This window comes from Caretta caretta, chromosome 5, assembly GCF_965140235.1.
Source record: "Caretta caretta isolate rCarCar2 chromosome 5, rCarCar1.hap1, whole genome shotgun sequence".
In the NCBI taxonomy this organism is placed as follows: domain Eukaryota; kingdom Metazoa; phylum Chordata; order Testudines; family Cheloniidae; genus Caretta; species Caretta caretta.
The window spans coordinates 106,893,764-106,918,822 of record NC_134210.1 but is presented as its reverse complement, the minus strand read 5'-3'; the positions used below and the strand labels follow the sequence as shown (position 1 = coordinate 106,918,822).

General features: G+C 40.1%; 1 protein-coding gene across 38 annotated transcripts in view; it reads left to right on the top strand.

Moving 5' to 3' along the window:
- Positions 1-25,059, top strand: part of PTPRD (protein tyrosine phosphatase receptor type D) — a 1,703,394-nt gene that overhangs the window by 1,055,338 nt on the left and 622,997 nt on the right. For all 38 annotated transcript variants that reach the window (XM_048850700.2, XM_048850704.2, XM_048850702.2 and 35 more), the window contains one exon: positions 21,093-21,135. The gene's annotated coding sequence lies outside the window, so the exon portion shown is untranslated. The remainder of the gene's footprint in view (positions 1-21,092; positions 21,136-25,059) is intronic.

The window sequence follows — 25,059 nt, the reverse complement described above, 5'->3', positions numbered from 1 at the left end:
ACAAACTTCTACCCCTCCCCTTTGTCTGGGCAATGTGCTTGGAGAGGGAAGATCTCTCGGAGCAAGACAGTTTCCTTGACACACACATATCCTTGTTCGCTCTCCAGAGATTGCCAACAAAGGTGACAATTCGTGTCATTTTGTTTGGTTTTTTTTTTTAATTTTGTGATGTAGACAATGCAGGGAACTGGACTCGGATCACAAATTCACTTTAGAAACTGTAAACCATGAAACAGCCATCAGGCAGCAATGGCTGTTGGTTACTGCTGACCTGTGTAGGAAAACAGGTGACCCTTTGAAGTGGAAAGACACCATATTCCATGCTCAGATAAATTGGTTAGTCTCTAAGGTGCCACAAATACTCCTTTTCTTTATTCCATTAGTATTCACCTATGCACACCACCTACAACTGATATCCCCCAGAAGGATAGTTTCAAGGAAAAAACGTTTTGTTGTCAGGATGCACAGAGCCCAGCTATAGATTCACTGCCATGTTGAGAAGTTAATAAAGCCTTTGTTTGTAATATATTCCCCTTATAACATAATTGTTATGGGACTGTTGATCTGAGTTTTAAGTGCCTGATAAATTGAGTGTAAAATCCTGTGGTAGGGCAGGAATTAAAGGAAAGAGAGTTGTGCTCTGACAATTTAACATAAAAACACTGACATTTTTTGTTACAAGGAAGAAGCATTAATTAGAATTTGACCTTAGAGCTCCTGCAACCCGAGATGCCATTAGAAAATAGTGCCCCACGTATGAGCCAGACTGGGACATTTTGCTTCTTTGAATGCCCTTTCCACTGTGGTTATATGTTTTGATAGCATTTATGGTAATCATGAAGAGTAATGGGTTTTGATGGGTGATAAAAGGAGCACTGTAAACTTACAAATCATACAGTGTAAACTAAACATTGCTAAATTTTGTACCTGTTTAATGAATCTAAAATGTGAATTTTACAGTAATAAGAGTGAATGGATTTTATAACTCCAGTTGACTTGCTGTTTGCAAGCTCTTCTGATCCAATGGTTCACATGCAGGGCAGTCCCTTTTTCCAGTGAAGTGAAAACTTTCTGCTGACACTGTAAAAAGCACCAAGGTGTGACATGTTCTTCATGCCTTGTGCAACCATTCCACTTGTACATCATGTACCTAACTCATTCTGAATGTGTGGTACATAATTCAGAGTAGCAGCCATGTTAGTCTGTATTCGCAAAAAGAAAAGGAGTACTTGTGGCACCTTAGAGACTAACAAATTTATTTGAGCATAAGCTTTTGTGAGCTACAGCTCACTTCATCAGATGCCTGTAGCTCACGAAAGCTTATGCTCAGATAAATTTGTTAGTCTCTAAGGTGCCACAAGTACTCCTTTTCTTCTTGGTACATAATTGTTTCTGGAAGGGCTGGAGGCTTTTCACTTTAGGCTCGCTTCAACAGCTTGTTTGCTCATTTTGTCTGTCTTCTTTTTTTTTTTTTAAGGAGAGGTCTCTGCAAACTCCATCATTAAATCTTATGAAAAGCATACCAGTATTTTTATAAAAATATGCATATGTAAAGTGATGGATTATTCTTGGCAGCACTGACTGACACTTTGGTTTGAGGGAGTGAAGGATAGACCAGACTAATAAGGTCAGCTCCCAGACTGCTACGCTGGGCATCACAAAATGGGGAAGAGATGGCCAGCCCTCTGTGGAGATAGAGGTGGTTAGGGACTTTTTAGAAAAGCTGGACGTGCACAAGTCCATGGGGCCGGACGAGTTGCATCCGAGAGTGCTGAAGGAACTGGCGGCTGTGATTGCAGAGCCATTGGCCATTATCTTTGAAAACTCGTGGCGAACCGGGGAAGTCCCGGATGACTGGAAAAAGGCTAATGTAGTGCCAATCTTTAAAAAAGGGAAGAAGGAGGATCCTGGGAACTACAGGCCAGTCAGCCTCACTTCAGTCCCTGGAAAAATCATGGAGCAGGTCCTCAAAGAATCAATCCTGAAGCACTTGCATGAGAGGAAAGTGATCAGGAACAGCCAGCATGGATTCACCAAGGGAAGGTCATGCCTGACTAATCTAATCGCCTTCTATGATGAGATTACTGGTTCTGTGGATGAAGGGAAAGCAGTGGATGTATTGTTTCTTGACTTTAGCAAAGCTTTTGACACGGTCTCCCACAGTATTCTTGTCAGCAAGTTAAGGAAGTATGGGCTGGATGAATGCACTACAAGGTGGGTAGAAAGCTGGCTAGATTGTCGGGCTCAACGGGTAGTGATCAATGGCTCCATGTCTAGTTGGCAGCCGGTATCAAGTGGAGTGCCCCAAGGGTCGGTCCTGGGGCCGGTTTTGTTCAATATCTTCATAAATGATCTGGAGGATGGTGTGGATTGCACTCTCAGCAAATTTGCGGATGATACTAAACTGGGAGGAGTGGTAGATACGCTGGAGGGGAGGGATAGGATACAGAAGGACCTAGACAAATTGGAGGATTGGGCCAAAAGAAATCTGATGAGGTTCAATAAGGATAAGTGCAGGGTCCTGCACTTAGGACGGAAGAACCCAATGCACAGCTACAGACTAGGGACCGAATGGCTAGGCAGCAGTTCTGCGGAAAAGGACCTAGGGGTGACAGTGGACGAGAAGCTGGATATGAGTCAGCAGTGTGCCCTTGTTGCCAAGAAGGCCAATGGCATTTTGGGATGTATAAGTAGGGGCATAGCGAGCAGATCGAGGGACGTGATCGTTCCCCTCTATTCGACATTGGTGAGGCCTCATCTGGAGTACTGTGTCCAGTTTTGGGCCCCACACTTCAAGAAGGATGTGGATAAATTGGAGAGAGTCCAGCGAAGGGCAACAAAAATGATTAGGGGTCTGGAACACATGAGTTATGAGGAGAGGCTGAGGGAGCTGGGATTGTTTAGCCTGCAGAAGAGAAGAATGAGGGGGGATTTGATAGCTGTTTTCAACTACCTGAAAGGGGGTTCCAAAGAGGATGGCTCTAGACTGTTCTCAATGGTATCAGATGACAGAACGAGGAGTAATGGTCTCAAGCTGCAGTGGGGGAGGTTTAGATTGGATATTAGGAAAAACTTTTTCACTATGAGGGTGGTGAAACACTGGAATGCGTTACCTAGGGAGGTGGTAGAATCTCCTTCCTTAGAGGTTTTTAAGGTCAGGCTTGACAAAGCCCTGGCTGGGATGATTTAACTGGGAATTGGTCCTGCTTTGAGCAGGGGGTTGGACTAGATGACCTTCTGGGGTCCCTTCCAACCCTTATATTCTATGATTCTATGAATGTGTGAGAGCACTGATTTTCTGTGGAGGCAGGGAGGCTTCTTCATCCTTTTATTGTGTTGGAGAATCCCTCATGCAACATCCCATATCCTCACCTCATAGCCCATCAGTACTCCTCCTTAGTCAGTGCTAGAGGGAGAGGCAATGTTTGTAAAGGGGTCTGAGGATTAAAAATGCAGTAATAGTGCAAGATGATACTTTTACGTTTAGTGCACCTCCGCACACCTCCAACCCTTGTAGGGGTGTGGTGATTCCGGAACACTCCCTGCCAGTGGGAGGGAGAGAAATTTAGGCAAGTGACGCAATTTTTAACTCTTTAAAGTGTCTGTGGCAGGTGCTGTTCTTTTAACCCTAACCAGAGGTAATTTTAATACAAGATTAGTTTTAAAAAAATGAACCAAATTGTTGTTCATGGCAGCGTATGCAATGAATAGAAAAATGAAGGGCTTTTGATTCACAATTGATTAAAAAATACCTGGCAGGTGGTAGTGCTAGATGCTAGAAGAGTGAGAGGGGGAAATTAATGATTAAAGCTAAAATGTTAACAATATAATGGGAGATGCATGCCAATGTTGGCTATATCTTCAAAAGCATGTGTGTCTGTTGCATAGAGAACTACCACCTGTACATGTTCAGCAGGAGAGCACAGTCAGGACATGAGTACAATGCATTTTTTCAACATTAACTTCTGAGACACAAATGATCCAAAGCTCATTAACATCAATGGGAATTTTTCCATTGACATAAGTAGATTTTGGATAAAGCCTGATGTGTGCCCATCTACCATTGTTTGTTTCCCGTCATGGGTGATTCAGAGTCATGTTAAAGCACATTAATGCTTCAATATCTCATTCAGTGCAGCACTGCTATACAAAATTGATCTATCAGGCCCCTTTGTGGGTTGCCATGATGAGCACCTAGTTCAGTCTGAAACTTAAGTGTGCAGAAGTGCAGGTACCAAAATGTAAAGAATAATTTCTAGCTGTACTTGGGAGATTTGTTTCAGCTTCATTCGTGCAAATTAATTCTAAGTTTTTTATGCACATTTCCTCACAATGCAAGTTTGAAAATCCAGCTGTCATCTGCAGAGGAAAGAGTTTCCAGATGAGGAGGGAGATTCCCATTTTAGACTCTCTCTTTATTTGTAGACATTTTTTCCAGTTATGGGAATACAGGGTTGGGGGATGTTCATATTATTTACAGAAAACTACACTAAATCAAAGTTTCTCTTGATTTTTTTTTCAAAATTTTTTTTCAAAAATGTTTTCAAGATTTTTTTTCAAAATCTAAATATTGTAGTACATTTAAAAAAATCATTTGCCAGCCTGAGAGAGCGCAATTACTGCAGGATTAAACAAAGTTTTTTCACTTCATTATACAAAACCATAGAAATAGGGTGGGGAGAAATTTTCTTGTATCGTGTTATGAAATAGCTTTACAAATTATTACGGTATCATCTGGAAAGTGCAATTTCTGTTGCTAATGGAATTTATAGGGCAGAATGGGGATTAAAAGTGATCAAAGGTGCATATCAAATTGGTAACCATGTAATAAATTCATGTGTGATTTGGACATCACCCCACTGTTGGGTAGGGAGCAAACTGAGAAAAGGAAAACACAAGAGTGAAGTATGAAGGTTTTATTGACATTACCCACATCACATCTCCTTTCCCTTCCTGGACGAGGGGATTTTTCCCCGTAATCACTAGAATGGGAATAAAGGCTGGAAAGGAAAAGGGTAGCAAGGTGGACTTTGCGTGTGGCTCTCTTCTTCCCCTGCGTCGCTTCAGATAGGGCCACCCAAGCAGAAAAGCGAGATCTCCCCGGGCAGTTTTGCAGTCAACAGGCAGAGTAAGGGAGGCCTAAGCCGTAGCTGTCCCACAGCAGCTGAAGAAATATCCTTTTCACAGCTGGAATGTCTCCCACTGTGACATAATATTTGAGTGGAAGCTCACTAGGGCACTCTTGGGGCATCGGTAGGAAACTCAGAGACCTAAACCCCTTCTAGTGTTGTTTTAAACGATTTTTTAAATAGAGTCCTCTTTGTGCTATAAATGATCTGACTGCTGCCCTCTTTTTTTGTTTGGTTGTAGGTTTTTTTTTTGGTGCGGGGGGTAAATACAAAGTGAGGATCAGAGGTAAAATAGGTAGAAAGGCACTGTAACTCTTGGTAGGCAGCCCAGACTTGGGTTTGACAGCTACTGCTACAACAGCATATATCTAAACTCTTCGAACTAGCTTGTTACCAATAGCATTACATCTTGTTTTTGGCTATTTGAGTGAGTTCTTGGAGGCAGTCTCAGAGGCCAAAGAGTGAATGAATGGAAATATGGAGACTAAGCTACCTTAGATGTGGTTGCTTCATGTCCTTGCTAGCGCACAAAAGTATGGAGATACTTGCTACCTTTGCTTTAACTGTCTTGGCGATGAATAGAGAAGGGTACCCTCTACTAGAGTCACTCCATCACCTTTCACAGATATTAAATTCACTTTACATAGAAAACCATTGAAGATGTTTGCATAGTGAAGTATCCTTTGAGCTCCCTTAGCAGAAAATAGACTGTATAATTCTTTGTAATAACACTGTTATTTATTGCAATTTATATTATTTTTTATTTATTTCAGTTACTTATTGCACTTTTCATTGCAGAAACTTCAGCTCAGATAACTCCTGCTAGCTCATTGTGTTATGCTTTTGCGCAGCATAATGCATAATAGTGTACAGGTGTACAGCTAAAGAGAAGGAACACAGTGTGAGCACCAGGACTATTTTTAAAGCACACTTATTTTCAGATGGGACACTAGAGGTGGGTCAGAGTTGAAATAACTATTTCACATTTCCCCATTTTCTTGTGAATAGGCTCATAATACATGGCAACTGCTGCACTGTGGTGTCCTTTTTCTAAGCAGTGGCTCTCCTGGGGAATATTATGTCTGGGAATAAGAAAAACAGGTCAGCACTTACTCCAGGTATATTATGGACTGGAAATAAAATACCAATTGTATTCCATTTACCTCCAAATACAAGTAGAAAATAGAGCTGCTTGGGCTTACCTAAACCACTTCACGTCATTGGATTTCTCATCCAAAATACGTTGTGTGTGTGTTCTAAAAACTAGTTCTGTGCAGACACAGCTGTAATTAAGTCTCCAAACAGGAAGTCAGAATCCACCAAAATCAATGCACAAAGCAGATGTTTAGAGTTGGCTTTTCAGATGCTCCTTGCTAAGTGTTGACACAATGACTGCAATATTTCTCCAGTTGCAATCTTCATTTCTCTCCTACCATACTCTGCATGATATAAGAACATAAGAATGGCCATACGGGGTCAGACCAAAGGTCCATCTAGCCTAATATCCTGTCTTCCAACAGTGGCCAATGCCAGGTACCCCAGAGGGAATGAACTGAACAGGTAATCATCAAGTGATCCATCCCGTGTCGCCCATTCCCAGCTTCTGGCAAACAGAGGCTAGGGACAACATCCCTGACCATCCTGGCTAATAGCCATTGATGAATTTATCTAGTTCCTTTTTGAACCCCTGTTATAGTCTTGGCCTTCACAACATCCTCTGGCAAAGAGTTCTGCAGGTTGACTGTGCGTTGTGTGAAGAAATACTTCATTTTGTTTGTTTTAAACCTGCTGCCTATTAATTTTATTTGGTGACCCCTAGTTCTTGCATTATGAGAAGTAGTAAACAATACTTCCTTATCTACTTTCTACACACCAGTCATGATTTTATAGACCTCAATCATATCCCCCCTTACTCGTCTCTCTTCCAAGCTGAAAAGTCCCAGTCTTATTAATCTGTCCTCATATGGAAGTCATTCACACCTCTAATCATTTTTGTTTCCCTTTTCTGAACCTTTTCCAATTCCAATATATCTTTTTTTTGAGATGGGGCGACCACATCTGCACTTGGTATTCATGATGTGGGCATACCATGGATTTATATAGAGGAAATATGATATTTTTTGTCTTACTATCTATCCCTTTCTTAATGATTCCCAACATTCTGTTTGCTCTTTTGACTGACACTGCACATTGAGTTGATATTTTCACAGAACTATCCGCAATGATTCCAAGATCTCTTTCTTGAGGGGTAACAGATAATTTAGACCCCATAATTTTATATGTATAGTTGGGATTATGCTTTCCAAAGTGCATTACTTTACATTTATCAACATTGAATTTCATCTGCCATTTTGTTGCCCGGTCACCCACTTTTGAGAGATCATTTTGTAGCTCTTCGCAGTCTGCCTAGGACTTCACAATCTTCAGTAGTTTTGTATCATTTGCAAATTTTGCCACCTCGCTGTTTACCCCTTTTTCCAGATCATTTATGAATATGTCGAATAGGATTGGTCTGAGTACAGACCCCTGGGGGACAACACTATTTACCACTCTTCATTCTGAAAACTGACTATTTATTCCTACCCTTTGTTTCCTATCTCTTAACCGGTTACCAATCTGTAAGGGGACCTTTCCTCTTACCCATGACAGCTTTTTTTGCTTAAGAGCCTTTAGTGAGGGGCCTTGTCAAAGGGTTTCTGAAAATCTAAGTACACTATATCCACTAGATTTCCCCCTTGTCCACCTGTTCGATGACCCCCTCAAAGAATTCTCGTAGATTGGTGAGGCATGATTTCCCTTTACAGAAACCATGTTGACTCTTCCCCAACAAATTATATTCATCTATGTGTCTGACAGTTTTGTTCTTTACTATAGTTTCAACCAGTTTGCCCAGAACTGAAGTCAGGCTTACCCACCTGTAATTGCTGGGATCACCTCTGGAGCCCTTTTTAAAAATCGATATCACATTAGCTATCCTCCAGTCATTTGGTACAGAAGCTGATTTAAATGACAGGTTATTTAACTACAGTTAGTAATTCTGCAATTTCACATTTGAGTTCCTTCAGAACTCTTGGGTGAATACCATTTGGTCCTGGTGACTTATTACTGTTTGTTCCAAAACCTCCTCTAATGACACCTCAATCTGATACAGTTCCTTATATTTGTCACATAAAAAGAATGGCTCCGGTTTGGGAATCTCCCTCATGTCCTCAGACATGATGACTGATGCAAAGAATTCATTTAGTTTCTCTGCAATGGCCTTATCATCCTTGAGTGCTCCTTTAGCATCTCGATCGTCCAGTGACCCCACTGGTTGTTTAGCAGGATTCCTGTTTCTGATGTACTTAAAAAAATGTTTGCTATTACTTTTTGATTCTTTGGCTAGCTGTTCTTCAAATGCTTTTTTGGCCTTCCTGATTATATTTTTACACTTCATTTGCCAGAATTTATGCTCCCTTCTATTTGCCTCACTCGGATTTAACTTCCACTTTTTAAAGGATACCTTTTAGCCTCTCACTGCTTCTTTTATTTTGTTGTTCAGCCACAGTAGCACTTTTTTGGTTCTCTTACTACATTTTACATCTGATCCATTTCTAGTAACACCAACAGGAAAAGGTGGAGGTCATTGTTCATTAATGGCAAAATCAGCACAATAGTCACTTGGGGCTGGGGGAGGGGTTGTAGCTACACTGGTAGTGTGCAAGTGGTTTGAGGCATTCTGGATGTAGTAGCAGCGAGGTGGATGTGGGCACCAGTGGCACTTACTATGCTTGAAAAAGGATGAGACATGTTCTCCCCGCAGTGCCAATCTCCAAATGCAAGCAGGTGCTCTGAGGGTTAAGGTATAGGCCACTCTCTCATCCACATGTCCGTTTTGGAGTGCAAAGCACTGTTGAACGCACTAACTAACCACTCACATGCTCAGGGAGCACTAAAACCAGCATTCTGCTCGCCTCCTGTATGGTGCATTGTAATGAAGAAGGTCCTGGAGCACACTCTTCTCTCTAGTGCACCCTTAAGCCATGCAGGGATCTGCAGTGTTCCATAAGGATCACATCCTCCCCTTGTTACTGCAACCACAGAGGGTCCATGGACAATGAATGTGGTGCAGTTCTGCTACACAAGTGGAGGCAGGATTTGAATTGGCTAGACAGTGTGTTCAAAACACTTTGTGTGGCAAGGAGTTTTGCCCAATGAAAACTCCCTGCATTCTAGGGGGAAGAGGCAGGCGTAACAGGGGTTAGGTGATATATGGATCCCATCCTCTCTTCAGTGGTAGGGGCTATATAACCTCAGGTTTGTGGTAATGGTTATAAATCAGCCTGAGGGTAAGGGTTCATTCACCTGTAATATCTCTGCAAAGCCCAGCCCAGTATGGAGACTACATTACAGGTCTACACTACAGCCAGGATCGACGTTCTGAGATCGATCCACCGGCGGTCGAGTTAGCGGGTCTAGTGAAGACCCACCAAATCAACAGCAGATGGCTCTCCAGTTGACCCCTGTACTCTACCCCAATGAGAAGAGTAAGGTAAGTCAATGGGAGAGTTTTTCCCATTGACCCCCCCCACAGTGGAGACCCCATGGTAACGTCGACTCCAGCTACAGTATTCACGTAGCTGGAGTTTCATAGCGTAGGTCAACTTACCAGAGTAGCGTAGACATAGCCTTAGTAGCATCTTGAGGCTTTGCCCCATGTGAGTAGTTATAATCCATGCAACTTGTTACTTTTATATCTATGTAGAGAATATATGTGCATGTTAACGAACTCTTTTTGAAATCTTCAAAAATAGTTTCCATTCTCTTTTTTGAAAACTTGAAAATGTCTTTGATAAAATATGAAGGGCACATGCATTGGGGTTTGTTTCCCATTAAAAATAAGGGGAAAATTGATGTTGTAATATGGCAGACTATGTTAAGATTATTAATTTGAGTTCATCCCAGTTTTTTCAGTTCTCAGTGTGACTTCTGTTTAATGCCTACACAGAACAATCAAAACTGGTTTAGTTTACAGAACGAGCACATTCAGAGTTTTATCTTTCCTCAATAAACAGATTTAATCAGAGCTGGGTTGTACATTGATTGATGGAAGTCTTAATTTTTTTTACCTAAGTCAAACACTCTCACTCAACCACTTCTGCATAGCCACAACACTCTGCAGTTTTCACAGCTTTCTGATCATCTTTTTTTTTTTTTTAACATAAATAAAATTGTTTCCAGGATCCAACAGCTGGTGCTTGCTGGCTGAAGGAATGAACAGAAAGACAATGTGTTCACAGGATTACAGAACAGGCTGAGAGAGAGAATTTATGCAGAGTTTTATAAGCTTAGTGAGGCAGAAAATAGATTGGGGTGCAGAGAGAAAATAATGTGTCAGTCAAAGCTAAGCTTACAGACATAAGCTTCCATAACACAAGAGCAGTCATGTGCTGGCTTGGCTCTTGTAACTTCAACAGTTACCTCTAAGTTTGGGTGGAACCCCTGGCAGATGTTTTCATGAGATCTTACTCTTAAGTGACTTTTACTACAAATCTGTCTTTTAAAACCTGCAGCCAAGGCAAGAACACAGCAGCAGTTTCTTGGGCCATCTGGAAGGCATGAGAGAGATGGTGGAATGCCTTCAAGGATGACTCCTAAAGATGGAGCGATCCTCCAGCTAACTTGAACATTATAGTTTTCTTACGAAATCTTAGATTTTGGTCTCCCTGCACTTTTATAGCTTCATCTTAATACAACAAGCATCTGTGTGGCATTTGTGAATCACTGAATGTCTCTGCAATGCTTGTGTGTGATTGGCAGATTACATGCTTATAACTTGTAGTGTATTGTAATAATAGTGTCTAGCAAGTTAGGCTTGAAACTGCAATCACGTTCTTTTAGTCCTTCTACATGGATGTTTTGGTGAAATGGCTGCTGCCATCCCCCCTTCCTCTGTAATTTGATTTATAACTAAGGAGTTGCTGTCAGAAATGACTAAGACAGACAAGGTTTAACCAGCAAAATTGCAATGCAAAGCATTATTGGTAATACTATGCAAATTGCCAGAAAGGCAGCAGCGCTACTATTTTAACTAGTATCTTAGAAAGAATGTCTGTTCTATTTGTGACACACAGTAAATAAAGAACCTGGTCTATTGATTTCACAGTATCTATTTCATTATTTTACTTTGAGCATATTTTTAGTTGCTTCCAAGGTAACTTTGACGATGCCATCAACATCATCCACATGGACAATGGCATGAAATAGGGCTGCCTTTTTTCTCTTTGTTGTTGTTTGACATTGCCACAGACTAAATAATGAAGATGTGTATTAGCAACACAAACAGTAATATAGCATGTGTAGATGGCAAATGCCTAGAAGACCTAAATTTCATTGATGATATTGTGCTACTGAGCAACACCCCTGCAAAGTTACAAACAAAGACAACCTGGCAAAAACAGCAGGCCAAGCAGGGCTCAAAATTAGTTATGTTAAAAGGAACATCTTTGTAACCCTGATATGAAGTAGTAACATCACATTAGAAGGCAACAATATCAAGAAAGTAGAACAGTTCTCTTACCTGGGCAACACCCTCTTGGCCAACAGAGACCTCAAGAAGGAAGTGACATCAAGGATATAAAGGCACACACAGCATTTAATAAATTCAGCAATCAAAGATATACAGCAAAAGAATAAAATTAATAATTTTCAATTAAACTGTAATCTCTGTGCTAGCATATGTCTGGAGAGCCACCAAAATATTAGATGCCCTCAAAAATAAGTGGTGTGGAAAGATTCTGGGCATTGGTTAAAAGACTTCATCACCAACAAAGAGATCAGAGAAATTGCCAACAATGCTTCATTTCCAGAGAATCAGACAGAAGCACTAGACATGTTTGCAGCATGTATCCTGGATGTCAATACACAGATTCTCTCACACATGAAGCTCTCAGGTGAAACCAAAACCTTAAGAAGAATCCTTAGCAGAGAGGGCAGAATAGTCTATCTCAAAACCATAGAGCAGATGGAAGCAGCTCCAAATGTCAGAGAGTGGGATGGAAGAGACTAGTTTTGTTCCTATGTGCTAACACTGGCATAGGAAGGAAGTAAAGAAGTAATGTAATGTGTGTCAGAGACAGTATTAAAGAAGAAAAAACAGACTGAAAGGGTCAGTTATCAAATGTAAAGGGACAACAATCTTCTACCTCTGTTAGAACCACATGAACAGCTAGCAGTCCAGGTCATAATGATCTGATAGGTCCTACTGAATGCCTAGTTGAGATTCACTTTCTCTAGAGCACGACATTTATTTAAAGTATCAACATTATGTTAGACACTCACTTCATCTGTACTTTATTGGGTTGTAGGCTAGACAAAACACCAAAACTAGTTTGTGTGTATAAAATGAATGAGCAACGAATACTCCAGTTGCTTTATTGTTAGATGGCAGTTGAGAAATAATAGGTCACTCAATTTTCCAAGACTATCTCCTTAACAGCCCACTCCTATCAACATATTTAGATATTTGTGGCAGGCTAATGGAGGCCATTTTCACCTGGCAACTGCATCAATCCTTAGCAACAGTATGTATGCATACCCACTGCTGATGTAATTTTTAGTTTCTGGTAACACAAAGCCAAAAATGGAAGATCAAACTATAAAAACCTTTGGAGAGAATGTGTCAGGCATTTTCAGATAGTGTTTTGCCTTAGCAACCGTCTCATTTCATTCCCTAGCAACTCTCAATACAAGTTTAATCGTATTTTCCAGCTCAAAATTACGTCTCGTGAATTAGGAGGATTCCCTTGTTATGTTTAACACAATACATCTTTTTTCAATGTTGTAGTTTAAGACAAACAGTTCAGCTCAGTACTCCATAGTAGTAATTTAAATAAATGGGAGAATATCATGACTTGAGAGTTTTTAAAAGTTAGAATGTCAGATCCTATATTTTAGGGCAGCAGTGTCTCTTATGCACATTGTTGTTTTCGGTGTTGCTATGGCTGTGTTGGTCCCATGATATGGGAGAGACAAGGTGGGTGAGATAATATCTTTTATTGGATGAACTTCTATTGGTGAGAGAGACACAGTGACCTGAAGAAGAGCTCTGCAAAGTTCAAAAGCTTGTCTCTTTTACATGTGAGCTAATTAAGACAACTTGAATTAGATTCTTTCCTCAAATACATACATAAATATAACCCCCATTGATTTCACTAAGAGAGAGGCACAATTCAGCTTTCAGAATTTGCTTCATTTTATTTGCATATTACTCTCTTAGGGCCAGATCCTGTGAGGGGCAACGTTGCACAATTCCAGTGGGGCAAAGCTGCCCTAAAATCAGTTTAATCAGGCACAGGAGGAATCCCTTTGTGCAGGAAATTTCTTGGAGTGGAAAGCCTCTATAGCTGTTCCTTTGCCACCCTCAGGTCCTCACCCCTACTCCTTCTGCCTGCTGTGGCAGGAGTTGTAGCCAAGGTTAAGAGGGCACAGCCAGGGAGTACCTATGCTTCCATGATGCAAGCTGACAGAGCAGCCCTTTGGGGTTGTGGGCAGCCAACACAAATTACAGCAGCATTCATGTAGTCGAGGTGGGTACTCAGTGTGTCAGGGCTACACTGGAGCCCTTTCCACACTTTGTCATCACTTGGTACAACCTGGTGTTCCACTGGAATCTAACCAAACAGCTCCAGATTGTGGAATTTATTTTTTCTGTTAAAAAAATCCCTCAGAAATCTCAATTAAAAACTATTTAAAATACTCTTATAAAGAGTCTTGTATGAAAGTGCGTATGAGAGAGAGGTGCTTTACAGATAAATATATGAACAAGAAATCGAAAGAGATAATATACACATGAATTATAGGACAGGGGATAAAAAGAGCAGACACAGAATTACTTGAGCAGTGACATTTAACACCTGCCTTGTCAGTTTCATATTTGACTTTGTGTTTTGTTTTGTTTCTTGGTCATCATCTATTTCCTTAACACTGTTAATGTGTATGCACAAAGGGATGTGGTTAAGGTTGTGTGTTGCAGTTTAACTTTGGCATTTCTTCAATTGTTAGTGCTTAATTCACTCTATGCAACCTTTAATGCTCTTTTAACAGGGGAAATCGGTGATGTGTGTGTGTGTGTGTGTGTGTGTGCACACGCGCACACATTAGAGAGAGAAACTGTGCTCTACAGGTTAGAGCTGGACGAATAACTGATCTTTTGATTCAGAAGCAGTTAAAAATGGGGGAAGGGTTGGGCTTTTAGGTAGAACCCCAAATCTGAAAGTTTGGGGAATTTTCTGGGAATCGAAAAAGTCCCTTTTGGGTCTGTTCCAGAGAGGTCATTCAAAATTGGATTTGTCACATCCCCCAACTGAGAGCCCTAATGACCAGCTTAAAGGTTATAAGTGAGGGAAGCGACGCCACCATCACCTCCTGCTCTGGCCATATTGTGAATGGTTGAAATTATTCATGTCAAATTGGTGAATAGTTTAGGGTTGACCAAAACTGCATTATTTTCTGAATAGACTATTCTCCCTGAAAAATTCACCCAGCTCTACTGGAAATGGACCTGAAACAAAACCAAGTATCTGAAAACCACAAAATTTAAGAAAAGTTCATATGCCAATCCAGACTTTGTGACTTGGACTTATTTCACTACACACATGCACACACACGCTCCCTCCCTCTTAAAAGGCTAATGTTTGTCTCTTTTTGAAATACTATATAAAATTATTACTTTTATATTGCATATACAAATAAAAAGGGGTACACATTCTTTTCTGTACCTGCCGTCATTTATACGTATCCTTTCTGCATCATCACCCAGACACAAAGGACATTACTTATTGCTATCATGGGTGTGCTTTGAAATGTCTTCATTTCCCACAAAGTCATTTCTACTTGACTAGACTCATTTTCAGTTTATTAAAAACAAGGTCCTCTTGATCATGGTATAGTCTCATAGAAACAATAAGTAGCAGCACTAAAATCTTCTAAATTCTTTTTTAATTAAAAGTGGCATGATTGTTTGAATAAGAACATATCACAACCTAGGGTGATATACATGACTTACTTGTATTAGTGTACTTCAGCTTCTCATATTTCCGCATCCTATGAGTCTTATTCTATTCCCATTAAGATAATGTGAGTTATGCTGTTCACAATAACAGAAGGTGGCTCAAACCCTACATTAGGAAAATAAATTCTGTATCTCATCCCAAAGTGTGATTTCATATGTAATAATGTAGCACATCTCTCTCTTTTTGTGTGTGTGTGTACACAAACATCTCCTATGCTAGAACCGCAATTATCAAAATGCCCAGGTGACATCCAAAAAGTTTGGATAATCAGGAGAGCCAGCCAATATATTTTGAAATCAGCCCTCAGGGTTTCCTGAAAAAAATAATAGATTTCAAAGCCTGCTGGCCAGCTCCTGTGTGACTATAAACAACCTCCTTCGGCATTCTCTGTATTCTATCATTGTATTTAACTTAGGTTCTGAGGACACAGACTGCAATTTTAGCTTAGCCCTTTTGCAACGGTACTCAAGGAACAGGGAATTTCACAATCCCCTTATCCCACTGGACAACCATTCAGGGTTAGAGCATTTTCTAGTGTCAAGAGAAAGTAAATTAAACAGCGATATATTGAAGGAAATCAGTGATGTTCTAGATCATTGCTACATTGGTTTTTGAGGAATGGGCAATTTCCTAAGGACTGGAAATGGCAAACATACTGTAGTACTATTATACAGAAAATAATTGAGACATGGTATTAATACTGTAGTCTATTTGTTTCTTTTGGGGAAAAGTATTTGAAACAATATTAGAGGAAACATGATTTATCACTTTAGGGAAAACAACTGGGTACAGTTTTTAGGCTTTAATAAGGGAAGAAAAGGAAAGATACCATTTGGGATGGAGACTTTCACCATAGATCTATGATAGTAAACTCTTGCTTAATTAACTATTTTTGTTCATTAAGAGCCCAAGCCAAAGCCCACTTGAATCTAATAGGAGTCTTCCATTAAATTCAACAGGTTTTGGAACAGACCGTATCATTGCCATCACAGAAGGAGGAAATGACATTGGATCTTACAGGTTTAGGTTTTCAAAAAGCATTTAATGAGTTTCCATAAGAAAGATGAAGAGTTAAGTTGTAATATCATCATCATTATAACCTTTTGGTTAGAGAAGAGGATTACAAACAGGGTGCACATTTTTGTTGATTTTTTTTTTCTTCATTTTTTTCCCCTTTAGCTGGAAGGGAGCAGGCAGTAAATGGTTCTGGGGATCTCTCTTGGTTAGGTACAGATCTGGATGAGGCTCATTACATTGGAAGTAAGACATAGAATGGCTAACACTATAACTAGATCCAGAGGGACACAGATCTCTTAGGAGCCTGGACCAAGAAATGGAAATACAATCTGATATGAAAAAATGGAAAGTAATACGTTTGGGAAAAATGAAGCGAAATAGGGAGCACAGACTAAATGGAACAGTCTTGTCACGCTCCCCAGTAAAGTTATTAGTTGCAGTGAAACAAACCCAGAAACTAAGTGCTGTAATGTGACACAGTGAGAGATGGAAAGCAAAATAAAGAGGGGGGGATTTAAGGATTTACATGTCACTGATCAAGCCTCAGCTACACTAAGATCAATCTTAGATACTTTTTCCTGAAGAGGGTATTATTATACTTAATCATTCAAAGTGCATCGTAAGGGTAAAATTCGTCGCAGCAAAGAGAGCCATCACAAAGCCTATCCTGAGGACTTCAGCGAGAATCTTCCAGATATTCATGCCAGTGCTTAACTTTACACATTTAAGGAGCCCCATTGAGGTCAGCCTGCTGATGTGCATGATGTTAAGAATGTTCATAAATATTTCCAGGACTGAAGTGTTGAGTGGGAAGTAAGTGGTGCGTAGGCCTTGTGTTGGCCCTCGGCGTGTGGTGAATTTCACCTTAAGTGAACAATGTGCTTTGCAGAAATGTTAAAAGTTCTCTGACCCAGCTATTTTGAAATCTAAGGGCCCAATTCTGCAGTCCTTCATTCAGACTTGGTCAAAATTGCCCACTGAAAATCAGTGGGCCCAATTCAGATCTAGATTAAGCAGGTGCAATTCTATTGAAGTTAATGGAGCTGCAGCCAGTTGTGGCCAGGGCTGAATTTGGCCCTTTGTCTTTTAATAGGAATTTTTGCCTCTGTAAACTGTATGATTGGACCATAACAAACATGATTATAATACAAGCAAGAAACATCAAATGAAAAAATGGGAGCAGAGTGGCTCACGGGTGAGGTCCTCACTGAAAGGCTGCGTGAAAGAAGTGTATGTTCAGAGGAGGCAGGTCACTTGGTGCTAAGGAAGAGGGAAATTGTTCCAAAAACGGGGAGCTGCAAGATTGAGTAGGAAGAAGGAGACTGTGTGGGAGCATGAAAGAGAGGGGACTGGGTGGAAGTGAAGCAGACATGACTACAGTGTAAAATAAGTACAATGACTCCAGGATTTTTAGAATGGTGGGTGTTGGTGAGTAGAGAGGAGGATAAATATGCATGAAGGAGAGAGAAATACTTGAGAATATCCAGAAAACAAATTAGATGATGTTACTTTTATTGAAAGAACATAAGCCAAAATATGTATAAAAGGGGCAAATCTTGACCTGTTCTCTACAACTGCAGAGGTCCCCAAGGGCAGCGGAAGTTAGATAATTAGATATTACAGTGGCAGGCACTATAGAAGATACAGCTGTGCAGGAAGCAGTGCAAAATTGTTTACCCATTTTATCTAAAGAAAGACCATTCTTGATTTATATTGATAAATGTTTAGCTTCTGAACATAATAAAGATTGTATCCACAGCCAGCCCATTAAATATTTTATTTGAGCAACAGCAGCTTCTTTTCATATTTAATTAATTTTTTCTAAAAAATATCGCTGTCTTTAATTCCTCTCTTAGTTGTTGTGGAAATACCTACCCCAAATTAGGCTGCAGCTCACATAAGCTGAGTTCCCCTACCGCTAGCATGCTTACTGGAAAAAGTTAATTCATGGCTATTTTATGCCTCTGATCTTGTGAGCAGGACTTCAGTGGGACTATTTACATGAGTAAAATTACTCAGGCATGTAAGTCCTTTCAGGGTCAGACCCTTAGCTTTTTCCCTGAAGAATTACTATTGAGGCAGATGTGGAGACATAGTGTTGAAAGGAACAGCTAGAGCAGTAATATGTTCACAAACTCCCAATTGTTTTGTAGTTAAATAGAAATTATTATTATTTATTACTTATTAGAGTAGTGCAGCTGGGGAATGAGGGGAAACAGCAGTGAAATCAAAAGCCACGTTACCATATGCTGAACAGATAATATGCAAAACTTCTCAGAAATGGTGTTTAATTTTTTGTGTCTTCATTTTTATATGAATTCACAACTCAAACGTTTCTTGTGAAAATTTCCCCTAAGACCAGCACTTTTTAAGTGGTCTCTTTTCAAGCAAAATGTATGTATTTTAATGCACTCAATGCTGGGGTTCACTCTCCTCTTCCTGGGCTGCCTCTCCTCCTGGATGGCTGCTACCAGTCCTGCTGGCTTCCTGGGGTGGAGTGATCATAGAATCATAGAATCATAGAATATCAGGGTTGGAAGGGACCCCAGAAGGTCATCTAGTCCAACCCCCTGCTCGAAGCAGGACCAATTCCCAGTTAAATCATCCCAGCCAGGGCTTTGTCAAGCCTGACCTTAAAAACCTCTAAGGAAGGAGATTCTACCACCTCCCTAGGTCTTTAGGCCTCTGGCCCTCTGCTGCTGCTGCAGAAACAGCTCCTTGGACCTGTCCCTCCTGAGCATCCCCCTCCCATTTCTCCTCCTGCTCCTACCAGCCCTCATCCTGAATGAGAAATGACTGGCTGTGGCAGTGACTCGTCCTGCTGCTGCTAATCCCCCTGATTGGGCCAGTGCTGTTGATGGGGTCACGAAAGAGGCAGCGCAAACTGGTAGCAGGCTCAGAGTGGTCCCATTGGGCATACCCATGTTCCCATGCTCTAGGCAGGGCTCCAGTAGCAGAAAATGCCCTGGAGAGGAAAATGTAACTGTAGAAACTAGCCATAGCCTCCCTTGCTTTGGGTGATGGGCAGGGCAGCCTGATCCAAGGATGATCAAGAAGGGGTTTTTGCCAGGGAGTGCCCTGCTTCTCTTTGCAGTAACTTCTTCCTCTGGCATTTTTGTGGAGCCCCTGACGGGAGTTACACTTTTGTCAACTCTTACAATTTTATTGTGAGTCTCATGATATTTGGAGTTTGTCTTAAAGCCCCAGTTCCTGAAGTCTAGTCATTACATGAAAATCTCAGCTTTCATTTAAAAAAAAAAAAAAAACAAAGACCACATCTTACTAACCCTTATGGTTTCTGAGAAAAAAACTTGAGAACATGACCCAAGGGCACCCTAAAGGCTCGGAAACGGTTTCCAGGGGAGGAAGGGGAGAGCCTAAAATCTATTATTTTTGTTTGTTTTTAAACTCACTATTTTAAAGCCAACCTCAAGACTTTTGGAGGCCTGACTCATATTTGAATGCTTGGGGTTTGCATTACTGGAGTTAAATCTGCTCCTGTTGGCAGGGTCTTGGAAGGAAGGAGGCACTATTATAGAGTACTGCCTACCCTACGTTGGACTCAGTCCTTGCAGTGTTAAAGTTACACCTCACTGCATCAGCTTTAGAGAGCCTTCCCCATGTGTTTAGTTAGCATGACATTCACGGTACTATCCAAATATTATTTACTGTTGACAGTTCAGTGTGTATTTGTGCCTTACAAAATTTGCAGGAAAAAAAATTGGATTTGATTAATCAAAGGTGGTTCAGAACTGTGTAAGTTTCTGAGTGTACCACTAATGATCACAACTTACCTCTCTCTCTCTAGGGACATTTTAAGCCTGGCTGGGAAAATGTCAGTATTTTTGGCGAAAATGTGAGCACAAGAAATTTTTTCTATCAGTAAAATCTATTCATTGAAAAATTTCCAGTCAGCTCCAGTAGTTGCTCTATAATTAGTACAATAATATCTGAGCGCTTCTCATGTCCATTCCTCTGCTGAAAAGTTTAGGTCAATGCTTTTGTATTTCTTTTCTTTGTAATGTTTTTGTTTTAAAGGAGACTGATTTTAAAGACTGTAGCTACTGTTCACAAAAGAGGAATTTAAGTTGAAGGAACTTTGCCTCTGAATGTAGAGTCTGTCACCTGTAGTATACTTTGGAAATGAATACATTTGGTCAGTGAGAATGAAATGCACCTTTTTAATTTTAATCCTTCTCTTAGAGCCTGATCCAAAGTCCATTGGAGTCAACAAGAGGCTTTGTATTAACTTCACTGGGCACTGGGTCAGGTCCTTAATGCTCAGGACTATGTATACAGTCAGACCTGTATTTCCCAAAAGATCATAAAAATTGTTGTTGACTGAGTCCAAAGAGTACACACAGATTATCCTTACCTGCTAGCCTGGAGTATGTAATATCATGCATATAAAGCAGGCATTATGTCTCTCTTCATAGACTAACATGTGGAAGGTGATGGTAATTCATTACAGAGGATTTTGTTTTCTCTTTTATATGTCAGACTTTGTTTTATTTGTAACCCAAATAGTTGTCTGCTTTATATAAATGAATGAAAATACCCTTTCTTCTACACACACTGTAAAAACATCAGTCAGTATCCTTTACTGTTAGATACTGAATGACTAACATGTACTGTTTCAGAGTAGCAGCCGTGTTAGTCTGTATTCGCAAAAAGAAAAGGAGTACTTGTGGCACCTTAGAGACTAACAAATTTATTTGAGCATAAGCTTTCGTGAGCTACAGCTCACTTCATCAGATGCATTCAGTGGGCAGCTGAGATTCAAGGTAAAATATAAAAATGTTGTTGCTTGTTCTTGACCTTCTTTTAGAAACTCTCTAACGGAAAATATATTAGGCATTTCCCAAAACTTGATCATTCTGTCTTTTTTCCTTAGGTGAGAAGTCCGGTGGACATCAGCAGATTCTGAAGAAACCAAAGTAAGATTTTACGTATGCTGTATTTCAAAGTGTTTATGGTTACAGTTCAACTTTTTTCTTAAGGGGAATATCACTAATTTTTGGCATGGATTTCTTGGTGTAAATCTAAAATTTGTCTTGTACTTGGCATCCTCTAGCAGTTGTTGGAAAGAGTATTATTTTTAAGATTCCTGTAGTGGGAAACAGCACATTGTTTGGAGCGGTGGCTTTTGCAGTGAAATCTTGTTCAAAGGAGTCTGGAGGGGCCAGGGGTGAGATCACAGTTTAGATTTTTTCAGGCTTTTTGGAACAAAGGACAAGAGTCTTAATCCCAAAGTGGGTTTGTCAGGTATGCTGCAAATTAAATGGAAATGTAGTTAGTGAGTAGAATAAGTAAACAAACAAACAAAAGGTTGCTTTTGAGCCTTTATAACTTTTCTGTTTGGTGTCAGATTCAGTAAACCAGCAAAACACTTCATGGGTTCTTGTAAACATGTGTTCTGCATATCACACCTACTTGAAAGTTTACATGTAAATTCTTACATTCTTTTAAAGACAATTCTGTATTTCAGTTGTGAAGAAATCTGATTATCAAACACTTTGAGCCTCATTCAACTCCCTTTCCTGTCTCTTTCCATTGACTTGAATAGGAATTGGATTAAGTCCTTAATGAGAATATATCCGATTACAGCAGCATGTTAAAACTAAACAGCAACTCAAATCAATGAAGTGAAGTATTAATTATTGTATGTGTACATGGATAACTTTTAATCTGCAATGCATGATACCTGTCTTATTTGGATTTACCTAAGATGTGAACAGTGATTTACCATTTGCCAGTCAGGCTACAAAATGTACAAGCCAGGCATATGGTGAAGGATGGTCTCTCAGTTGTTTGTTTCTATTTCTCTGTTAGGCCAGTAAGAATTATATTATTTAAAGGTTTCAGAGTAGCAGCCATGTTAGTCTGTATTCGCAAAAAGAAAAGGAGGACTTGTGGCACCTTAGAGACTAACACATTTATTTGAGCATAAGCTTTTGTGAGCTACCGATGAAGTGAGCTGTAGCTCACGAAAGCTTATGCTCAAATAAATTGGTTAGTCGCTAAGGTGCCACAACTACTCCTTTTCTTTTTATATTATTTAAAGTTAGTTTTTATATTTCCTACATGTTGCAATAAATGGAAACTCTAAAGTCAAAACTGGTGCCATATTTAGGTATAATTGTTCGGAGTCCCATTTCAACCAGGGTTGTCCTCAGTTTTTAAAATCAGCCTGCATGTTGACAGCATTTTAATAATGTTTTCTTGCCATCACTGGAGGCTGCTTTGTTTAGCAGGTGAGAAGCCACTGGTGGCAGGCTCCTCTCTCCAACCATTCTTTGCTGGTATCTCTGTATAGAATGAAATAGAGAGCAGAGTAAACTGAGCAGGCAAACAAATCCACATTGAGCAAGATGTGTGGTGGGGAGAGTAGCAATAAAAATAGGACCTACAAATACAAGAGAGAGTTAGGAAAGGGTCAAAGATTTTAGATTACTACCTGTGGTTAGAAGAAAAGGAGGACTTGTGGCACCTTAGAGACTAACAAATTTATTTGAGCATAAACTGAAAGTTTACTCTCAAATAAATTTTAGTCTCTAAGGTGCCACAAGTCCTCCTTTCCTTTTTGCGGATACAGACTAACACAGCTACTACTCTGATATCTGTAGTTAATTTAACTGGGATGTGCCTATGTGATCCTATTTCAGCTGATGGTTATATATCAGCATGTTTTTGAACGAGAAAATACAGTCCTCATAATCTATGTTGGAATAAATCCTGTGCACACACTTCTTAAAAAATATTTAATACAAATAGTCCTTATGTCTGAGAAGATTTTTTTCTTCCCCTTCTGGAGGGAGGTTGGGGGGGAGGGGGACTGGGGTTATGGACGTTTCGGACAGGACATGAGGACCTGCCCTTTTTGACTTATAGGTTAAAATCTGACATAATTGAACATCTTAAAAAACAAAGACTTTTAAAACAACCTTGAAATGTTCTGTCTCAACTGAGAATACATTGCCAACATTTAAGACTCTAACTACCTGTCTACAGCCACAAATCAGGTAGGTTTAGTGGAGAGGGCACCAGATTGTGAGAGTCAGGAAATCTGGGTTCTAATCCCAGCCCTGCTACTGACCTGCTGCGTGACCTGGGCAAGTCACTTCACTTCTCTGTGCTTCTGACTCCCCTCCCTACCCTTTGTCTTGTCTATTTAGACTGTAAGATCTTTGGGGCAGAGACTGTCTCTCACGATGTGTTTTTGATGTCATTATTTTCTGATGTCCTCCATGAACAAAAGACTTAAAAGCAGTTCTAAGACAAGTTGACATGGAATCACGGAAATCCCAGTGAGTTTGAGTTAGCTCTTGATGCTGTAAGTAATGCATTTCCATTTCTGTGCCATCATAGTAATGAATCACTATCTTATGCAGCATACAAGTATTCATCCTCCTGAGGCGGCTATGACATCACTTCGAATATTGAATCTTCATGAAAGCCTATGATGTTATAAAAGCTGACAGTTATATAATATACTTTTTTTCCTCTTTCCTTTCACCTGGCACAGCGTGTTATGCAGGGGAAAAAAATTCTCTCTGTTTGATGAGGTTTTCTTTGCCACAAGAGGATGTCTTCACTTCAGCCTGCCTTTGATAGATTTCATTTTATATTTAGATTTAAGTGTCCAAGGAAAAAGATAAATCAGGATCACCTAATCATAGGGAGTCTGGATTGTACATGAATTAAGAAATGAGCAGAGACATTATTTTAACTAGTCAAAAGGTTCTATTATTTCTAATTACTAAATTATAATTGTCCAAGAGCAAATGAAAGGTTGCTAAGACACAGCATATTACTGGAGAGGGAGCAGGAAAGAAGAAAATCAGCACAAATTATTAATAAATCAGATAGCAGCACTAGTATTAATCTAGGCATATGTTATCAGGGTTTCAAAATAACCATGTGTGGTATGATGATAAAGCAAGGCTTTGTTGAGATTCTGCTATCATTCTGTATCATCTATCATGAGAGGCCTTTCATAAATGATGGAAAATCTGCAATTACTTGCTGAGGAAATAATAACTTTCTGGTAAATGGTGAGCAGGTGTACAAAAGTACAGAGATTCTTAGCAGAAGGAACCAGCGTTACCATGCAAACAACTTGGAGTTCTATGGGACAAAGTTGGAACTGACAAGTTCAACTTGGGAAGACATGATCATAAGACCACGTTATAATGGACTACTTCACTAATTTCCCAGAAGTAATCTCATTTGAATATACCACAGCAGCAACAGTTGTCAGGCACATTAAATCTGTATTTGCATGGCATGGAATTCCAAGAAGAGTAATAACTGACAACAACCACTGTTCAAGAATAGGGAATTCCTGAACTTTGCTAACATGTGTGACATTCGTCATGACATGAGACATATATATCTTCAGTGATGAACTGCCAGAAGCTGAAGAACCAGTTCCTTCAGTCGCTCCGAGCCTTAGGCGGCATTTCGGCGGCATGTCCTTCAGTCGCTCCGGGTCTTTGGCGGCACTGAATGCCAACGAAGGCTCAGAGCGAGTGAAGGACCCCCCGTCGAAGTGCTGTCGAAGGCTCGCAGTCCTGCTAAGTAAGTAAAAATTCACAAGGGAGCCTCCCCGGGCAGGATGGTCCCACGGGCCGCAGTTTGCCCACCCTTTAAGAACCGGCTTCTAAATTTAACAACAGGTTCACGCAAACTGGCTCCAGCTCACCACTTTATACCTTCCCATATATATTAGAGCCAATGGATTAGCTGAATATGGAGTACATATAGTGAAGAACTTGCACAAAAAAGCAATAGATGCAAGAGAAGATACACATTTAGCACTGTTCAGCTATAGAGATAACCACTGCAATATGGAAAGTCAC